The sequence below is a fragment of the Cervus elaphus genome, chromosome 8 (genome assembly GCF_910594005.1).
Source record: "Cervus elaphus chromosome 8, mCerEla1.1, whole genome shotgun sequence".
NCBI classification, from domain to species: Eukaryota; Metazoa; Chordata; class Mammalia; order Artiodactyla; family Cervidae; genus Cervus; species Cervus elaphus.
This window is the reverse complement of record NC_057822.1, coordinates 45,496,900-45,517,099: the sequence shown is the minus strand read 5'-3', so window position 1 is coordinate 45,517,099 and position 20,200 is coordinate 45,496,900. Positions and strand designations below refer to the sequence as shown.

Sequence of the window (20,200 nt, the reverse complement as noted above, 5' to 3'; positions counted from 1 at the left end):
GCCATATCCTGAATGTGTTTGATTAATTTATTATAGTGTCATTTCTATAACTTGGAATTAGGGCTAAAGACTTAATTAGATTCTTATGTCTATAAGTGATCACATATATTATAAGTGGTTGTACTTCATAATGTAACACATATATAATGTATATATTGGAAAACTCAGCAGTGGCCACAGGACTGGAAAAGGTTAGTTTTCATTCCAATCCCAAAGAAAGGCAATGCCAAAGAATATTCACACTACTGCACAATTGCACTCATCTCACACACTAGCAAAGTAATGCTCAAAATTCTCCAAGCCAGGCTTCCACAGTGAACTGTGAACTTCAGAGGTTCAAGCTGGTTTTAGAAAAGGCAGAGGAACCAGAGATCAAATTGCCAACATTTGCTGGATCGTCGAAAAAGCAAGAGAGTTCCAGAAAAATATCTATTTCTGCTTTATTGACTATGCCAAAGCTTTTGACTGTGTGGATCACAACAAACTGTGGAAAATTCTGAAAGAGATGGGAATAACAGACCACCTGACCTGCCTCCTGAGAAACCTATATGCAGGTCAGGAAGCAACAGTTAGAACTGGACATGGAACAACAGACTGGTTCCAAATAGGAAAAGGAGTACGTCAAGGCTGTGTATTGTCACCCTGCTTATTTAACTTATATGCAGAGTATATCATGAGAAACGCTGGGCTGGCGGAAGCACAAGCTGGAATCAAGATTGCCAGGAGAAATATCAATAACCTCAGATATGCAGATAACACCATCCTTATAGCAGAAAGCAAAGAACTAAAGAGCCTCTTGATGAAAGTGAAAGAGGAGAGTGGAAAAGTTGGCTTAAAGCTTAACATTCAGAAAACTAAGATCATGGCATCTGGTCCCATCACTTCATGGCAAATAGTTGGGGAAACAATGAAAACAGTGAGAGACTTTATTTGTGGGGGCTCTGAAATCACTGCAGATGGTAACTGCAGCCATGAAATTAAAAGATGATTGCTCCTTGGAAGAAAAGCTGTGACCAACCTAAACAGCATATTAAATTAAAAAGCAGAGACATTCCTTTGCCAGCAAAGGTCTGTCTAGTCAAAGCTATGGTTTTTCCAGTGGTCATGTATGGATGTGAGTTGGGCTACAAAGAAAGCTGAGCACCAAAGAATTAATGCTTTTGAACTGTGGTGTCGGAAAAGACTCTTGAGAGTCACTTAGACTGCAAGGAGATCCAACCAGTCCATCCTAAAGGAAATCAGTCCTGAATATTCATTGGAAGGACTGATGCTAAAGATGAAACCCCAATACTGCGGGCACATGATGTGAAGAACTGACTCATTGGAAAAGACCCTGATGCTGGGAAAGGTTGAAGGCTGATAGAGAAGGGGACGACAGAGGATGAGATAGTTGTATGGCATCACTGACTCAATGGACATGAGTTTGAGTAAACTCTGGGAGTTGGTGATCGACAGGGAGGCCTAGCGTGCTGCAGTCCATGGGGTCCCAAAGAGTTGGACATGACTGAGTGACTGGACTAATCTAAATGAACTTTGGGAGAGCTAAATGTGAATTGTTTGTCTTTATTTCTGTCAACCTTATTTAAAAGAACCCCTCAGCATCACTTTTTATGCCCTAACTCAGATTTATTTTTGTTTATAGCACTTACCACATCCAACATTGTAATAAATATTACTTTGTTGACTTTTTACATTGTCTGCCTTTCCAACTAAGGCAGTAACTTCTATCTTGTCCACCGCTATATCCCCGGAGCCCATAATAAATTATGGTACATAGTAGAGCTCAGTAAATATTATTTAATAATTGAATAACAAATGATCAAGCCTCACTCCCTACTGCTGCACTTTCTGGTTCACATGACAGAAACATTTTCCCTCTTACTTTTGATTTAATGGCCTAGTAAGCTGGATGTAATTTTTTTTATCATGTGCAGTCCCCACTCAAGGCGTATATGGTGTTATTAGATATGTGACCTTGCTTTTACAGTCGTATAATAAATGTTATTTCTTCTGAACACCACACGGTGGAGCCAGTTGTGTGGGGAATGTAAATGCAGAACTTGCAGTAAGTTTGATAGGGCCGGAAGTCACTGAAAAATAGAATTGCTTAGTTTCAGTTCAGTTCAGTCATCAGTTGTGTCCAACTCTTTTTCAACTCCATGGACCACAGCACGCCAGGCCTCCCTGTCCATCACCAACTCCCTGAGTCCACCCAAACTCATGTCCATTGAGTCGGTGATGCCATCCAACCATCTCATCCTCTGTCATCTCCTTCTCCTCCTGCCTTCAACCTTTCCCAGCATCAGGGTCTTTTCAAATGAGCCAGCTCTTTGCATTAGGTGGCCAAAGTATTGGACTTTCAGCTTCAACATCAGCCCTTCCAATGAACACCCAGGACTGATCTCCTTTAGAATGGACTGGCTGGACCTCCTTGCAGTCCAAGGTACGCTCACGAGTCTTCTCCAACAACACAGTTCAAAAGCATCAATTCTTTGGCGCTCAGCTTTCTTTATAGTCCAACTCTCACATCCACACATGACTACTGGAAAAACCAGAGCCTTGACTAGACAGACCTTTGTTGGCAAAGTAAAGTCTCTGCTTTTTAATATGCCGTCTAGGTTGGTCATAACTTTCCTTCCAAGGAGTAAGCGTCTTTTAATTTCATGGCTGCAGTCACCATCTGCAGTGATTTTGGAGCCCCCCAAAATAAAGTCAGCCACTGTTTCCCCATCTATTTGCCATGAAGTGATAGGACCAGATGCCATGATCTTATTTTTCTGAATGTTGAGCTTTAGGCCAACTTTTTCACTCTCCTCTTTCACTTTCATCAAGAGGCTTTTTAGTTCCTCTTCACTTTCTGCCATAAGGATGGTGTCATCTGCATATCTGAGGTTATTGAAATTTCTCCCGGCAATCTTGATTCCAGCTTGTGCTTCATCCAGTCCAGCATTTCTCATGATGTACTCTGCATATAAGTTAAATAAGCAGGGTGACAATATACAGCCTTGACGTACTCCTTTTCGTATTTGGAACCAGTCTGTTGTTCCATGTCCAGTTCTAACTGTTGCTTCCTGACCTGCATATAGGTTTCTCAGGAGGCAGGTCAGGTGGTCTGTTATTCCCATCTCTTTCAGAATTTTCCACAGTTTGTTGTGATCCACACAGTCAAAAGCTTTGGCAGAGTCAATAAAGCAGAAATAGATATTTTTCTGGAACTCTCTTGCTTTTTCGACGATCCAGCAAATGTTGGCAATTTGATCTCTGGTTCCTCTGCCTTTTCTAAAACCAGCTTGAACCTCTGGAAGTTCATGGTTCATGTACTGTTGATGCCTGGCTTGGAGAATTTTGAGCATTACTTTACTAGCGTGTGAGATGAGTGCAATTGTGCAGTAGTTTGAGCATTCTTTGGCATTGCCTTTCTTTGGGATTGCTTGGTTTTGATAGATTTTTGTAGCTATATATGTTAAGGCAACTTCTCAACAAAAAAGTTTTTTGAACCTGTTGATGTTAAAAGGATGAGTCACCTCAGAGGGAACTGTTGTTCACATGTCTTCTCTGATGGCTGGAACCATAGATAATATCATTCAGTTCCTCTGTGATTACTGCCCTTCTCAGACTCTTTTCCTGGATGGTATAATGCATTAATCAGAATATAGATTATGCTGCAGAAACAATCTTCAGATCTCAGTGGATTGAAACAAAAAAGGGTATATTTCTTGTTCAAACTACATGTCCAACAAGAGACACTTAGGGACGCTGCTCAGCGGTTGGCATTACCTGCCCTCCTGGACACAGCTGATGGGCAGCCACTGCCTGATACTATGGCAAGTGAAAAATACAACTGTGAAGGGTCTCACATGAGCAATATATGCCAAACTTGGAAGTGATACAGTTCACTGGCCAGAACTCAGACATACTCAGCCACAGAGAGCGAGGAAGTACAACTCTTATCACGTGGCTGGAAGGCAGAGTGAGAGAAGTATTTGGTGACAGGCAGTTGGCTTTGAGGAACTACTCTTGTTTCAGCCCTAGGGAGGGCTACTGTAAAGCCATCAGCAGACACTGTTACATCAGAGAGATCAGCAGGCTCAAGAGATAGAGAGACATCCCAGATGTTTTGATGAAACAAACAGAATCAGTGATACGCTGCTATAGGGCCCATAAGGTGAGGTACTCTCTCTGTTACTGTTCACCAATGATTTCAGCTGTCTTAGACCAGTTTTAAGTGAAAAAAAGCCACCAAAACCCGAATTCCACTCTCTTCATTTGATTAGATCTGCCAAGGTGCATTAAAATACCCCTTAGACTAAGTCAAAATTAGTCAGCTAAGACTTTATATAATGTCAATCTCATTATAAATTGCTTATTGTTTCAAACTGATAATTTTAAGAAGCTTAGATAAAATACAACTTTATGAAAGTATTAATCTTGTTCATTCAGTCTCACAATGTGGGTACATTATGCAAATATTGGTGGGCCATTTAGGATTAATTCTGACTGCATTAAATGAAAACTTTAAAGTCATATAAAAAGTAATATAGAAACAGCTTTCTCTTACACATAACAGAAGTCCAGAGACAAGATATTTTGGGCTAGTATGCCAACCCCACAAAGTCCTTGGAGATCTAGACTCTTTCTAGTCACCACACCTTCCTTAGAGTATGACTCTGTCCTCATAGCACACAATGGCTGGTAGAGCTCCAACCATCATTTCCAAATTCCAGGTGGCAGAATGGGGGGAAAGAATGAGCAAAGTGTATACATTACCTGTCTTTTAAGATGCTTTCCAAGAGGTTACACAAAACACTGCCACTTCATTTCATTGGCTAGGAGTTAGTCATATGGCCATACAGAAGTCATATGGCTTCTGGGAAATACATAGTCTTTTAGCTGGGTATCATTTATTGCCCTGAATAAAACTAGGGGTCCTAAGATTAAGGAAGAGGAAAAGACAATCAGCAATTTGTCCGAATTGGGTTACTTGAGTCGTAAACCAGTGCTGACTCTGGTAATTAGCCGACTGGCTTGCTTTGCCAGCTTCACTGAGAACCATCTGTAAGAGCCCATGTGTTTTCTAATGGGTCTGGTAAAAAGTCCTAAACATGGCCAGCAAGTTTTGAAACTAAATGTAACAGAGCACAGGAGAAGACTTGTGAGTCCAGAGCTGTTTAAGGATGCTTCAAACAATAAGTCCAGACCTCAGGGGGCTCAATCCCTGCTATTTACACCAAACACACACATTCCTGCCCTGAGGATCCCGGTATAGTTTATCCCATCTTCAAAAATAAAAACCTCCTCCTGCCTACTCCTCCCCCTTCCTTTTGATAAACCAATCAGTCTATTAGACATTCTATCAAAATTTACTTCCTTTACTTGCTTAATAAACTACAACTGTGGCTCAGCAATATATGAGAAATCCACCAGACACAGAGGAAAAATTAGATAATTGACTCCTTTTACAGGCCTTTCCTTAGCCTCTGATGTTGGGTGGGCAGAAGAGCTATGGACAAGGCTGGCAAGATGCCTAGCCCTTCTCCCTGCCTCCTCTCCTGGCCTTATTGATTCTCAAACTACGCTTTGCAGTATTGCATTCTACTCCGGGCCACTGACAGGCTCCAAAGGAGTAGAATGGAACTGTGTCCTGGCCTCCCTCCTCCGAAACTTCCTCTTACTGCATCTGAACAAGCCCCCTGCAACAGAGAACAGGAAGAGGCAACATGGTTTATCTCAAACCGGAAGTAACCAAATCCAATAACTGACCTTGTTAACTACTTTGTTGCTAAGGAAGAGACTCCCCGTTACTGCTTCCTAAAAGAAAGAACAACAGTTTAAAAACCAACTTAAAATGTATATCACATAGCAAATCACATATTTTAGTTACTGTCACGTACTTTGAGGCAATATGTTTTCCTAGGGAGTAAGCATATCAGGAAGTAAGACTGTCCAAAGGAAATCACCTGTGGTCTCTTCCTGGAATTTTCTTTGACTCTCGACCTCCCTCCCCACCACTACTCTCTAACTGCCCATTCTTTCTGGCCTCAGTCACATCACGTCGCTGCCCTGATACCTTTGCAGGGACTGTCCCTTTGCCAGCCAGGCTCTTTGCTTAGATCTTCGCTGTCTGGTCACTTCCTGTCATTCAAGTCCAGTTTAAATGCCACCTCCTCTAAGAAAACATTCTTCTCATCCACTTTAAGGAGCTCAACCCCATCACTCTCTGCCACTGTTTACTTCTATCACAGCATTTATGGTCATCTAAGAGTTTCTTGTTTATGTACTTGGTTATTGCCTGGCCCTCCTCCATTAGGATGGGGTTTGCAGTTTCCACCTAATACCCCATTCTATCTGACAAACTATTTTTCACCTCACTGGTGTTCAGAATAGGGCAGAGTTTTTCAGTCTTGACAATATTAACATTTAAAGCCACTTGATTTTTTGTTGAGGGACCTGTGCATTGTAGGATGTTTAACAATATTGCCAGCCTCTACCCATTAGATGGTCCCTAGTTGTGAGAACCAAAAATGTCTCTAGACTTGGCCAAAACTTCCCTGGGGAACAAAATTGCCTTTAATTGAGGAACGATGGTTTAGGTTGCTGGCTGTGTTGTTGCGTTAGTGTTCAGAAAGCAACATTTTCTCGAAGTAATAACATCTGTCATTTATTGAATATCTACAGATATTGGGCACTGTTCTATGGGTTTTACCTTTGATCTTTACAACAACTCTTGTAATAGGTACTGTTACTATCCTTCTTTCCCAGATAGGGAAAACGAGGCACAGATGATTGATAAACTTGTCTAAGTTCATGCTGTTAGTGTGAAGCCCAGGGCTCAAACCTGACACCTGGATCCAGAACCCTGTGCTAACTGTGGTGGGTGCCCGGGGCCGGACTCTCCTTGCCTCAGATTGCAAAAACTGGGCGTCAGACTGGCTACCCATCCCCCCAAACCCACCCAGCCATTCATTCAGAGTGACCATGAGCAAGTGACAGCTCTCCAAGACTCTGTAAATAATAATAGTAACTTCATGCAGGATTGCTTTAGGAATTGACAGTAATAGCACACGTGAAAATTCTTATCCTGGTTTCTGGCACATCCTAAGTCCTGCATTCATATCTCCTCTCCTTCCTTTGCCCTTGGCTCCAAGCACTGAAACCAGGCTTTAAGTACCCTGGTCAGACAAGCCCCGGGGGAAATCTAGCCTTTAAGCAATCTGCAGAGTTTGTTCTTGACCGGGAGAGGAGAAAGACGCAGCCTTAGAAACAGCGGTCCAGGCTGGCATCTCCACCTCTGCTAATGACCAACAGCATAAACCTCAGCACTTTCCCATTAAGCCAGATGGGACTTTTAAATCTGTACTGATTAGATACCCCAGGGCCTGGCTGACAAGGAGCCTTCCGCGCTCCATTTCTTAATGTGAGTCAGTGAATTAATTGCCTGACCTATTGTTTTCGAACACTGCCAACTGAGTTTTCGGATGGATGGCCGCCGCGTTTTGGCCAGCAGGGGGCCTCCTTTGCTAACGTAACTGAATTGGCGCCTGCGCTTGCTGGCAGAGTCCCACCACAATTTGGGTACCTTTGAAGTTTGCTCAGAATAGAGGTTCGAAATATGGGGTCCACCGACTCCTAGGAAGAGAATTTTGTGAACTTGGATAAGAAAAAAAAAAAAAAAAAAAACTATGTGTATATTTCCACTTAACCCCAACTGAAAGTTAGCATTTCTTCAATTATGAACATAGACACTAAACCACTGAAATTTGTCAAACTCTCTACAGTTGCTGCAGAGATCTTGAAATATTGGTTAAATTCCCCCTAACTTCAAAAAATTACAGTAGCTATAAGACCTGTTCCTAGAACTTGTGATTAATGCATTGAGAAAAAAAGCACATATCATAAATTGGTTGTTTGGGTTGGTGTTTTAATAACTGTCTTTTGATTTCATTGTTTGCTTTGTCCTTTTTTATTATTTTATTTAAAATGTTATTCTGAGAAGTAGCCCATGGACTCAGACCGTCAAAGTGTTCATGCTACAAAAAAGCAGACACCTGGCTGACAGTCTACAAGGCTTTCTCTGGAGGAAAGGAGTTAGTCTTCAAGAGAGTCTTTAGGCTTAAATAATTTTTTGGTCATGACTCACCTCTTGCACTTCGATCTCTTCCAGTGACATAAACATGTACCACAGTTCTAGCAAAACTGTTAGCTACAGTGTTTGGTGGTGGTTTATCGCTCAGTCGTGTCCAACTCTTGCAACCCCATGGACTGTAGCCCGCCAAGCTCCTCTGTTCATGGGATTCTCCAGGCAAGAATACTGGAGTGGATTGCCATTTCCTTCTCCAGGGAATCTTCCTGACCCAGGAATCTGACCCAAGCTACAGTGCTTGGTGGTGTATAATTTATATCAGGGTGAAACTTTGGTGTCTTCAGAATGGCACTGATAAATTTTAGAGCATCCGGGATGCCTGTCATTCTGGCCTTGGGGCGGAAGAGGCCGAGCTTCTCCAGCTGCCTTTGACTTCGTGTGTTGTTACGCTTGGCTCATTTCCAGGGCTCAGGAATCTTCTGAAATAACAGAAGTTTCTCCCCACACTCAGCACTGAGATCCACTTACTTTTCAGGGAGGAGGCCTCTACGCTCGGTGAGTCTTGCTTCCAGAGTCAATTCTTCTCCTACACCCATATGAAAAATTCTGAAGTACCTGTACCAGAGGGGCTTCCCAGGTGGCTCAGTGGTAAAGAATAATCTGCCTGGCAATGCAGGAGACACAGGAGATGAGGGTTCGTTCCTTGGGTCAGGAAGATTCCCCTGGAGTAGGAAATGGCAAACCTGCTCCAGTATTCTTGCCTAGAAAATTCCATGGACAGAGGAGCCTGGTGGGCTATAGTCCATGGGTTCACAAGAGTCAGACATGTCTGAACAAGCAGGCATCTGTACCAGGAGAGGAAGAAGTGAGCATGTAGAGAATTTTTTCCCCAGATTCTTCAGTTTCTTTTCCCTCAGGGCAGTGAGACCACAACGGGGAGATGGCCAGGCTGGGTCGGGCTCAGATGTCCAGTTTTCCTACTTCACGCCCAGTGTATCCAGAGTGAGTGAGTGAAAGTAGCTCAGTTGTGTCTGATTCTTTGCAACCCCATGGACTATAGAGACCATAGAATTTTCCAGGCTAGAATACTGGAGTGGGTAGCCTTTGCCTCCTCCAGGGGATCTTCCCAAGCCAGGGATCGAACCCACGTCTCCCGCATTGCGGGCGGATGCTTTACCAGCTGAGCCTCAGGGGAAGCCCGTGTGGGCACTGGAGCAAATTAGGTCATGAGTGTCCGCTCAGCACTTTCTCCTCCCGTTTTCCAAACCTCCTGCTTTTTCTCCGCTGCCCCTTTCCTTGCCACTCCTCAGACCTGTCCTTTCATTCCCAAATCAACCCTTTTCCATTATTGCCCAGAAGGCAATGATGAGACCAGCTGCAGCAGTAATAACAAAAAATAAAAATCATCCCTGTATTTATTAAAGACCTATAACATGCAGGTATTAAACGAGGCGCTTTAACTGCACCCTTCTCATTCAATCCCCTAAACAGTTATCATGGGTTGGTAGTGCCCCCACAAGAATTTATGTCCATCTGGCCTTCAGAATTTGGTCTTATTTGGTAATAGGGTCTTCTGCAGATGTAATTAGTTAAGGATCAAGATGAGATCATCCCAGGTTAGCCATGACCCTAAATCTAATGACTCATGTCCTTATAAGAAGAGGGGAGAACAGAGACACAGAGAGATGTGAAGAGATGGCAGGGGTTGCAGTGATCCTGCCATCACCAAGAAATGTCAGGGGCTGAGGCAAGGAAGGATTCTTCCCTAGACTCTTCAGAGAGAACTTAGCCTCCTTGATATCTTGATTTCAGTCTCCTGGCCTCCAGAACTATGACAGAAAAAGTGTCTGTTATTCTGAGCCCCCTAGTTTGTGGTACTTGTTATGAAAGCCTTTGAAAACTGACGCACCAGCCAATGAAATGGGTATTATTGCCCTGATTTGTCAAATGAAGAAACAGGCTCAAAGTTACATGCATAGATTTGCACAGTCAGTGGAGGACCTGGGATTTGAACCCCAGGTAACAAAATGCCAAAGCCTCCCAACCTCCTTCCAGTAGCGTTGGATTCAGTTGGCTGTTGACCTTGATGGTTGAATGCAGTCATTCATCTTGAGTTTGGAGGCAGCCCTGGGGCACCAGCTGTGGGAAGTGTGCTGTAACCGGGAGGAGAGGATTCCCGGAGGACTTCTGCCCCATCTGGGGAGGGAAGGTGAGAATCAGGAGCAAGCGCTCCATCCTCTTATTGCTTAATTACTCTTGGAGTAAATCACATGGAACCTGCATTCCAGGACCATCCCTCTTGGAGGTTGTCTCTCCTCCCATCCTTTTCATTTCTATCTAAACTATTTTAGGGGTTTCTACAAATGTTCAAATGAGGAATCAAATCTCTCTCTGAGGCAGACCTCTTGTTATGGCAGGCAACCCTCATTTCCCAGAAGATTAGGGTCCAAAAGACTATTAGGAATTTTTTTTTTTTTTAATGATAAAAGTGGCACCAATCAAGGGTTGGTGAGCAGAGGGGGCTTGATTTTGCCCACATGCACAACTTTTTTCATAGGAACATTTCTAAGAAGATAGGTATCTGCCCTTATAAAAATCACTGAATTCCTGAGGTTCTTAAAGATTTTGCCATATTCTACATACCAGGCTCTGTAGAGTGGTGTGAAGTTCCTAGGGACAATAGATGCCTGTGGACCCTGGATGGTGTCAGCATGGTACGTGGCTGGTCTGTGACTTGCTACGGTGATGCTGACAGGGATTCACTGAAGTCAGGTCACTCAGCTGACTCAGCTGGGAGTTTATCAATGTCCATCCCTTGGCTTGTCAAGAGTTACAAGGTTATATACACTGACAGGAGAGTTTTTATTTAAAAAAAAAATAGGATTTTTGAAGACAAGGTCAATTTTAGTCTTAACAGTCCTGATACTGTCACTTTAGGTAAAACTCATCACAAGTTCAAATCCCAGTTCAGTTCTTATCAGGTGGGTGTCCTCAGGCAAGCTTCCCTGGGTTCTGAACCTTTCCGCTGTGAAAATACTAACCTTTCTCAAAGGCTTGTGGTAGACTGAAAGTCTAAAAGTCAAACAGAATATTAAAAAATGAGGAAAAGAGAAGTAATAAAAAGTGTGTGTCATCCCTTTCCCAATATAACACAGTTAGATGTGGATATGATCTTGGAGCTAATTGCTGAAAGCAAGAAATGTGTTACCCTAAATGATTTTTGATTCCCTTCCTTTTATTGCCCATCTAATTCTTAGAGAATAGATGATGGAGAATAATAACCTGTGTTGAGTTGGCAATTTTTGTACTTCTGTACAGTGAGTGGGCTATTATCAAACTTGTGAGATCAGGGGGTCTGCAAATGTGTAAAATGAGTTTTTCTAGTTGGGTTTTAGCCAGAACCCTTGAGCTGTTTAATTATAGAATCCCAGTGTCTGCAGAAACTGGGATCAATGTCAGCTGATCCAACCTACCCATATGACAGACAGAGAAATGGAGGCCAGAGAGCCCCCTGGATTCATTATTCTCATATGTAAGTTGAGGGTGACAGTCCTTACTTCAGACGGTTTTTCTCTATTTTAATAATGTAGAATGGTGTCTGGCGTGTAATATAAATGTTTGAGAGACAGTGATGCTTGGTGATAAAGAGAAAATTTGTGTATCAGGCTGCTGGGTTCAATCTCTGGCCTTTTCCTCACTATTTTGTGACCTTGGGTGAAGTAGCTAAAGTCCCTTCTCTCATAGAACTGTTGCAAGGATTAAATTAATTAATATACATAAAACAGTGCCTGACACATGGTGAGCACCATTCAGGAATTAATTTTTATTATTGTTATTTTTAAAGAGATTATGTGGTTTACATAAGACTGCCCACTCAGTAGCAGAGCCAAAAAGAGAATTTAAAAAATGTTGGCTCCTAGCAGTGTGTGCTCTACCAAACTAATGTTCCTCTCCAAGGAAACTGGTTTTGTGTAAGCAGAGGGAACATTTATAACCTCTTTGAGGCCATTTCTGACTCCTATGATTATGATAGAGCTGAATTGTTTATTTCATCCCCCAGGATCAGAGTTTGCAGCACAGCTTAATCGATAAACTGTAAATAGGTTCATTAATAAGCTAGGCACATGCCCTGAGACTGAGAAAGAACCTCAGCCACTTGTCTCCATGAGGGGGCGCCAAAGGGAGACAGAAAGATGGAAGGAAGAGGAAGAACTAGCTGCTTCCTGTTTCCCTCCTGTTCCTGCGGGTGTTGCCCAGCAGGGGCCCTTCGCCGGAACCCCTCCCCCGAGGTTGCTGATTCCAGTTTGCACTTATCCCAGTCTTTGCAGATACCCACTTGTCAGAGATCTGACTCTGTCCTCTGCGGTCCTGAGGCCGTAGCACCAGCTAAACTCCCTTCCAAACTCCTAAAACCTAACAATCCCAACCTCCTCTCTGTTCCCCAGCCCTAGGTGCTGGCTGCTTTGTACAGCTATTTCTCCTGTGATATTTCAGGGTTCCCCTTTTACTTTTTCCATTCTTTAATGCCGAGTTTAAATTCTTTATATGAAATGCCCACTGTTAGGATAATTGGGGTGATTTATTTCTTGTGACTGAGACTCTGGCTGATACACACATGAATATGCATATTCATATTCATGAATATGAATATAAAAATAATCCACAAATAGAGTCAAGTCAAACGTCCTTAAACATCTCCTCTCTTTCTCTTTTCACACCCCATTCTGAATGGGGTGACATAAATAAGATCTTGTTCAGGTTTACTCAATTACTTAGTTACTTCATTCCCTAGAGGAAAATACAATTATTAACAGGTGTCTGTCACTCTAGAACTTTAAAAAATGCATTTACACACACACACACACACACACACTCATCTATTGTATAGTATGATCACTTAATGAAAGCATAATGAAATAATGTAGCATAAATATAACCATATATTAGCATTTAAAAGTCCTTTCTTTTCTAAGAAAATTGGTCTCTTCCATTTTAAAACCTTAATAAGATTAGACCTCAATTCTCTAATTTTAATCTGTTCCTGCTTCTTTTCATCACTCAAAATTACATACTCACCTTTTAGTTCTTTCATTTTTTCCTTTGCTCTTGACATAACTTATGCCAAGTATATAGTAATGGGACAGGAAGCAGTAGCTATTATTGTTACCACAACAGAACCCCACTGCACAACTCTCCTAGGATAATAAGATGCAATGAGTTTATTATGAGATGCTGTGTGTACTTCATCAACCGATCTATAACTCATTTTAAAGTTAACTCTTTTACCAAAGGAGTAACTTCTTTACCAAAAATTACAGTGAGAGGTATTAAGGAAAAGCAGAAAACATGCATATTGATCCTTCTTTTAAATTTCTTATGATAGAGTTTGCTTCCCCTTCCTGGCAGTTAAACAGCGTCGAATGAACGTGAAAGCCGAGGTGGAAGAGCTCAGAACAGGAAGAAATTACTTCCAATGAAGACGCCAGCAAGGCTTTCCAGAGAAGACGGAATTTGGGCTGAATCTTGGTGGAGCACTTGGACTTGAAATAACAGAAGCAAAAAGCCAGGAAGGACATTGAGAGGTCTGAGCTATGTGACCCAGATTCTCTATTACAGTTAAACAAGTTGCTTTCTATATTGTGGAGCAGGATTATACAAAATTCACTGATGAGGTAGGTCCATGAGGGGAAGTTTAAAACTAAGGGTGGACTCAAGGAGAAAAATGTTTGTTTCTCTAGTTTATACTGTCATTTACAAGATGCTGTAAAATTCATGCTCTTCTTTCTTTATCCTTTCCGCAGCTCTGACAATTCCTCTTTCCCATTCAATATTCCTCAAGACTCCTCTTCCCTCCTCAAAAACCCCAAACCCTCCCCCAACAAACAAACAAGAAAAATATTTTTAATTTCTTTTTTTTTATTCACCTGAATTTGCAGACCCTGGTCTTACATTCAAGTTAAGCAGCCCTGTTGCATTATCATTGGTAATCCCTTTAGATTTTCCCTTAACATCTCAATGAAATTCTCTCATAAATCCCCTTCTTTGCTGACCAAGTGCTGTGCAGTTGCTGATTTTGCAAGATACGTGCTAATGTAAAGAATGTCTCCTTTGAGTCTCTTTATCATTTGGTTGCTTCCTGCTCCATCTTCTCCATATTTATGTCCTTATCAAAGCTGCACACAGTATTTCAAATGAGCCTCAGTGTTCTTCCTGCCATGCCAAAATATTGACTGTAATCCGATAGTTGATTTCAAAATTGGTTTGGGAGCTTCTTTTTCTCCTTGTGGTCAAAATAGCTTGCCTTGTAAATGCCAGAATATATTTTTTGCAGATTAGGATTTTTTTTTTTTTAAACAAGGGACAACATCGAATGCTTTCCGGAAAGGTGTTTGAATTCTTTGGATAGCCTGCTTCAGCCATTAACATTTTCCTTTGCAGTTTAACCTCACGGATTTGCAGGACAGTTTCCCTGCTGAAAATTTCTGCTGATTTCTTTGTAATTAAACATAACTTTCTTAGCAATTCTTACATTCAAGCTATGGCTTAGAGCTTCAAAACACTTTTCCCTCACTGTTGAAATCATGAAGTATGTGGTCTCCCACATCTTTTCTAAAAGCCTCTCTTAATAGAGAAGAAGCCTTCACAGCTTCTGTCCTATTCAGCTGTTGCCACTGATAATTTCAAAGACATATTCACAGACTCGGCTCTGCATCAGGCAGCTGTTCTGTGGTTACTGCGTGTTTGTGTGAGGACTGGTGGCTCCGTATCTCCTTTCAAGTTCCCACTTGCTTGTAGAATTGTCTGTTTGAGAAAGGCTTTCTGCTCTCTCTCCAGCACAGCATGTTTCCTGTTTTCCTTGGGCGGGCTCTGTCCTGTAATCATTTTTCCATCCTAGTTCCTTCTAGGCTGATTTACTTAACTGTTTTGCTGCCTTCTCTGTGTCAAAATTTGCATTTCTGCAGTAAGACTTGGGGTGTTTATTCAAGTAAGTATAGCATGTTTCACTTCTGTCTCATTCCTGTCATTTCCCTTTACCCCATTTATCTCGACACGTGCCACATCCTTCCAGACCTGAGACCTGAAACCTCAGTTCTGCTTTTCTAAGTGCTTGGATTGACATCAAGATGATTTATAAAGCGTTTTCCTCCCAGGACCACGGGCCAGTGACACCATCAGGTTGGCAGCTTCTGAACTGTCTACCTGGACTTGCCTATTGATGACGGCCCCTGCCTGATGCTGCTCATCCCGTGTGCCATCCAGGAAGCCCTGGTTTATAAGCCAGTCATTTACCATGAGCTTCATTTCAGTCATCATTGCATGATGTGCCTTTGGCACATTTTGGATTCACATTCATAGACTGCAGTCACCCGTAATTAAATTCTACCTCTGTTGCATGAATTATTTTATCTGGTCATATTTAATTCACCTCCTTCTTCTTTTGGAAATCTCTGGTGAGCTTCAGGCTTCATCCAGTGGATCTTTTGTCTATCTCTGAAGCTGAAGCTAGATTGATTACACATTGTAGCCTTTGAATACTTTGTGCTAGTCCTCACACCAGGAATAAAAAGCAACCTACTACCAATCTACTCTTCTAGTTTCTTTTTGTGTGTGTGTGGTACCCAAGATTTGATGGCAATTCTCTTGAAGATGACTAACTGTTCCTCTAGACTGGTGGTTCTCAACTGGGATGATTTTGTTCCCTGGGGACATTTAGCAATTTCTGGAGACATTTTTGTTGTTTACCACTGATAATAGGGCAATATTGACATCTAATGTGTATTGAAGCCAAGGATGCTACTAAATGTCCAACAAAGCATATGAAAGCTCCTCACAATAATGGCTGTTCAGCCCCAAATTTCAATAGTATGGAGGCTGAGAAACACTGCACTAGACTGCATGATTCTAGATGTACTTAAAATATGATGGTGATATATCTTGACACATCCCTTCCTAAACCCCTGATACCTGTTCTCTGGGTTCAGCCACCAGCAGGCTGTCCTTTGATAACACATGTATGTGGTCAACTCCAGATAAAATATGGATTATGCACCTGAATGATTGAGGTTACATGTGCAGAGCCCAGATTTGCTTTTAATCATTGCTACTTTCTTAATTTGGCTATACATGATTCTTTTACCTGGAAGAGAAATGATAGAGTCAGCCAGTGTAAATTTCATTCATTCATTCCCAAATATTTTCGGGGTGACTATGACGACCAGCAGTGTGCTGGCCGCTGGGGAATAGTGATGAACAACAGTTGCAGCATGCAGAATCTTTGTTACCGCGTGTGGGATCTTTTTTTTAAGTTGCTGAATATAACAACTATTAGTTGTTGTATAGCCGCTAAGTCTCCTTTGTGACTCCATGGACTGCAGCATGCCAGACTTCTCTGCCCTTCACTATCTCTCAGAGTTTGCTCAAACTCATGTCCACTGAGTCTAAACTCATGTCCACTGATGCCATCCAATCATCTCATCCTCTATCGCCCTCTTTTTGTTTCATCTTCAATCTTTTCCTGCATCAGGGTCTATTCTAATGAGCCGGCTTTTCACATCAGGTGGCCAAAGTATTGAAGCTTCAGCTTCAGCATCAGTCCTTCCAATGAGGACTCTTAGTTGTGGCATGTGGGCTCTAGTTCCCTGCCCAGAGATTGAACCTGGGCCCCCCGCATCGGGCGCACCAATGAACTGGACCACTAGGGAAGTCCCTGGGATCTGGCTGACAGGAAGGCCAGAGAAGACCACTCCAATGAAGTGACATGCTGGCTTTGGAGGAGCCAGTCCTGCTGAAGCAGAGGTGGAGGGGAGGACTTATGGGAAAGGCAGGACAGGGTTAGAGCTACCTGGATTTGTGGGAAAGACTGTCAAGCAGAGGACCAATGGGACCACCTGAGGGCAGAAAGAAAGAAAAGGGCTATCCCATGCAAGCCCTTGAATGCCACGGCATAGAGTGGATTTTATTCAGAGTGGTTTGCACACCGCCCCCCCCCAAACCATGCCTGGTAATCCGCATCAACCCTTCCTGCCCTCATTCTTTAATTGCTGTTTCCACAAAACCAGCTAAATGGCACACAACCTGTAATAGACATTCTGAAGCCACCCTCACATCGGAGACCTTTAGAAGGGCAGTGATGTCATCCGACCAGCACATCCTTCCAGCTGGTGTGTGGAGAACAGGAAGAGAAGAGAATCAGGTGAAGGAAGACGCTGAAACTGGCTGATGAAGGAGTCTAGGACTGGGCGAGGCTGATGGCAGTGGTGGCGGAAGGAAGGAGCAGGTTTTGAGCCATCTACTGACAAGTCTACAAATCTATTGGATTAAATTTGGAGGGAGTTGAGGGAAGGGAGGAGCCATAATAGAGCTGGGACCACAGAACTACTCAGTCAAGGGATCCGAGGACTCTGGGTCCTCTATTGGCCACAGACATTGGCCAAAAAGACCCCTCCCCCTCCCCCTCACTCTGAGTTATGCCTGAAGGTGAGGAGAAGAACAGGAGCAGGAGTTCATTCAGTCATTAGCTCTGACCACTCACCTGGCCAGCGAGCTGGTGCTAGACAAGGCCAGAGGTGGAGAAGAGGGAGGAAGAACAGTGGGCAGGAGAAGTCATTCAGAGACGAGAGTGTGGTCCATGTGGGAGGCATGATGTCTGGTCCCAACACAAGGGCCATAGCTTCCTGCAAAGACAAAGACTCCATCTCTGTGTCTCTTGCTATTTCAGACAATTGCCAAAGGGGATAGGTTGGGGGAAGACAGTGACTGGTGGTGAGGACTGGCCCGATCTGCCCTCCCTGGGGAAGGAGAGAGCATAGAAGAGGAACAACAGAACTACCGCTCTTTCTCCCCCTTGCTGGGGATGGTGGGACGGTCCTACTTCCATCCTCTTTAGATTATTTGGCCTGTATGTCACTCAGTAACCGACACAAAAATGAATGCAAATCATTTCACTTATGGCTTCATTCCCCATAATTTACTTCCTTGGTGGCTCAGATGGTAAACAGTCTGCTTTCAATGTGGGAGACCCAGGTTCAACCCCTGGGTCAGGAAGATCCCCTGGAGAAGGAAATGGCAACTCAATCCAGTATTCTTGCCTGAAGAATCCCATGGACAGAGGAAACTGGCGGGCAATAGTCCACGGGGTCAAGAAGAGTTGGACACAACTGAGTGACTAACACTTTCACTTTCCCCTTAATTTAAGGAAGCTAGCAGTGGGTCTGAGATATCCCTAGAAGTATAAATTATTCTCTATTCCGAGACCAAGTTTGAGGGGTCTGAATGGTTTAGAATATATCAACTTGAACTTAGAACAAAAGGTAATGTACTTCAATCACAGGCTGAAGTCTGAGAGTATCTTGACTCTGGCTCTGGGGAGTCAGCTATCATGTTTCTTAGGTAATCTATACATGACCCTTTCAGTTGTTTTCATCTAGAGAAAATGGTTTCAATCTCTTTCACCAGAGGAACATAGTCTTTTTATTATTTTCTTTATTGTTCTGAGATGTGTGAGATTTCCTATGTGCTCAGAGTGGTTCTTTGGAAATCAAGTGAGACCATTCCCATCAACGTTCCACACTTTACATCCAAATGAGAATTTTACTCTTCCTTGGTCCTGATCTTAACTGGAGCCTTTCCCCAGACCACTCTACCAGCTCAGTTACTTTGTTAACCTGAGTCAAGGTGTAACAGGGATCGGTGTGAAGAGGTGGAAGTGAGATAACTATAGATCCAGTCAAGGGGAATCATTGCCCGGATTCCAAAGTCATGACTGCTAGAGAGTCAAGTTCACTGAGTTCTGGCCTGTCTACAGGAATTCTTTGGAAAACAACCCAAAAAATTGCCCCAAATCTCTCTCGCTGTCTCTGTCTCTGAATCTCGCTATATATGCGTGTGTGCATGCTGTCACTTTGGTCGTGTCCAACTCTTTGTGACCCTGTGGACCATCGCCCACCAGGCTCCTCTGTCCATGGGATTCTCTGGGCAAGAATACTGGAGTGGTTGCCTGTCCTCCTTCAGGAGACCTTCCTGACCTAGGGATCAAACTCACGTCTCTTGCATTTCCTGCACTGGCAGGCAGGTTCTTTACCACTAGTGCCACCTGGGAAGGCCCCCTGTCTCCATATGCATAACTATTATATCACTATTATACTATACCTATCAATCTATGTATCACTATCAAGGCGGGCACACATGGCAATAAATACGCTTCTCCTAATCAATGCACAGAATGTGTAAGTAAAATGGTTTTTTTTTTTTTTTTTTTTTTAAGCTGCTTTTTAAAACCACAGTTACCTAAAGCCAATGTTTATAAGAGACTGCACTATTTCTCTGAAGTAGATTGCCCTCTGTTTATCTGGAAGACAAGTGCCCCTTTTCTCTTCCCATCCTGTCCCCTCTCACCTCTGGTCTGAAAGAACAGGAAAAGAGCTTGAAGCCACTTTCCGAAAGAAATGAGGTGAGGAGCAAAGGCGAGAAATGGCCAGAGTGAAAACTCAGCGACGGCAGGGTGGTGGCAGTGATGGCGATGCTCGTGTGGTTGTGCTGAGGACAGAGGGACTCTTAAGGACGGGAAAATTTAGCACTGAAATGTAAAGCCTTTTGTGCTCTCATGCTGTAGGATAAACACTCTGTTGCTTTCCTGGATGCCTCTTTTCCATCCTGACCTGAGCTCCAACATATCAACAAAGTCTGCCCTGTCCTCAGCCGCCTGGTTATGTGATGTTTGAGGCCAATGAGGAAGAGAAAGCTGAGTTTCTCATGGGGGTCACGGTGGAGCAGAAAGCTAAGAACAGCTGCATGGGACTGAGAATTTATAGGAGCAGACAATTTAAAGCAGAAGTGCTCTTAAGAACCTAAGACATCAGGAATTCAGAAAAATCCTGACAAGGGCATTGGACTTGTGCAGGGAAGGGAGTTCCTCTCAACTATATATACATCTGAAAGAACGGGTCCTTCAGTGGATATCTGAGTTACTTAACATTCAAATGAGTGCAAAGGTAGAACAGCTATCTCAGGAATGCACATGTAACTTGAGAGGTGAAGCACATTGGAGTCATGTATTCATTATTCAATAAATGTAGGAGTAAGTGCTGCAAACCAGACCCAGTGGCATATGATGGGAACAGG

The 20,200-nt window shown here is 43.0% G+C and overlaps 1 long non-coding RNA gene across 1 annotated transcript; it reads left to right on the top strand.

Moving 5' to 3' along the window:
- Positions 1–8,493: 8,493 nt before the first annotated feature.
- On the top strand, positions 8,494–15,662 carry LOC122698823. The gene is made up of 2 exons (XR_006342432.1): positions 8,494–8,635; positions 13,487–15,662. It is a non-coding gene; the product is annotated as an uncharacterized LOC122698823 (long non-coding RNA).
- The last annotated feature ends 4,538 nt before the right edge of the window (positions 15,663–20,200 follow it).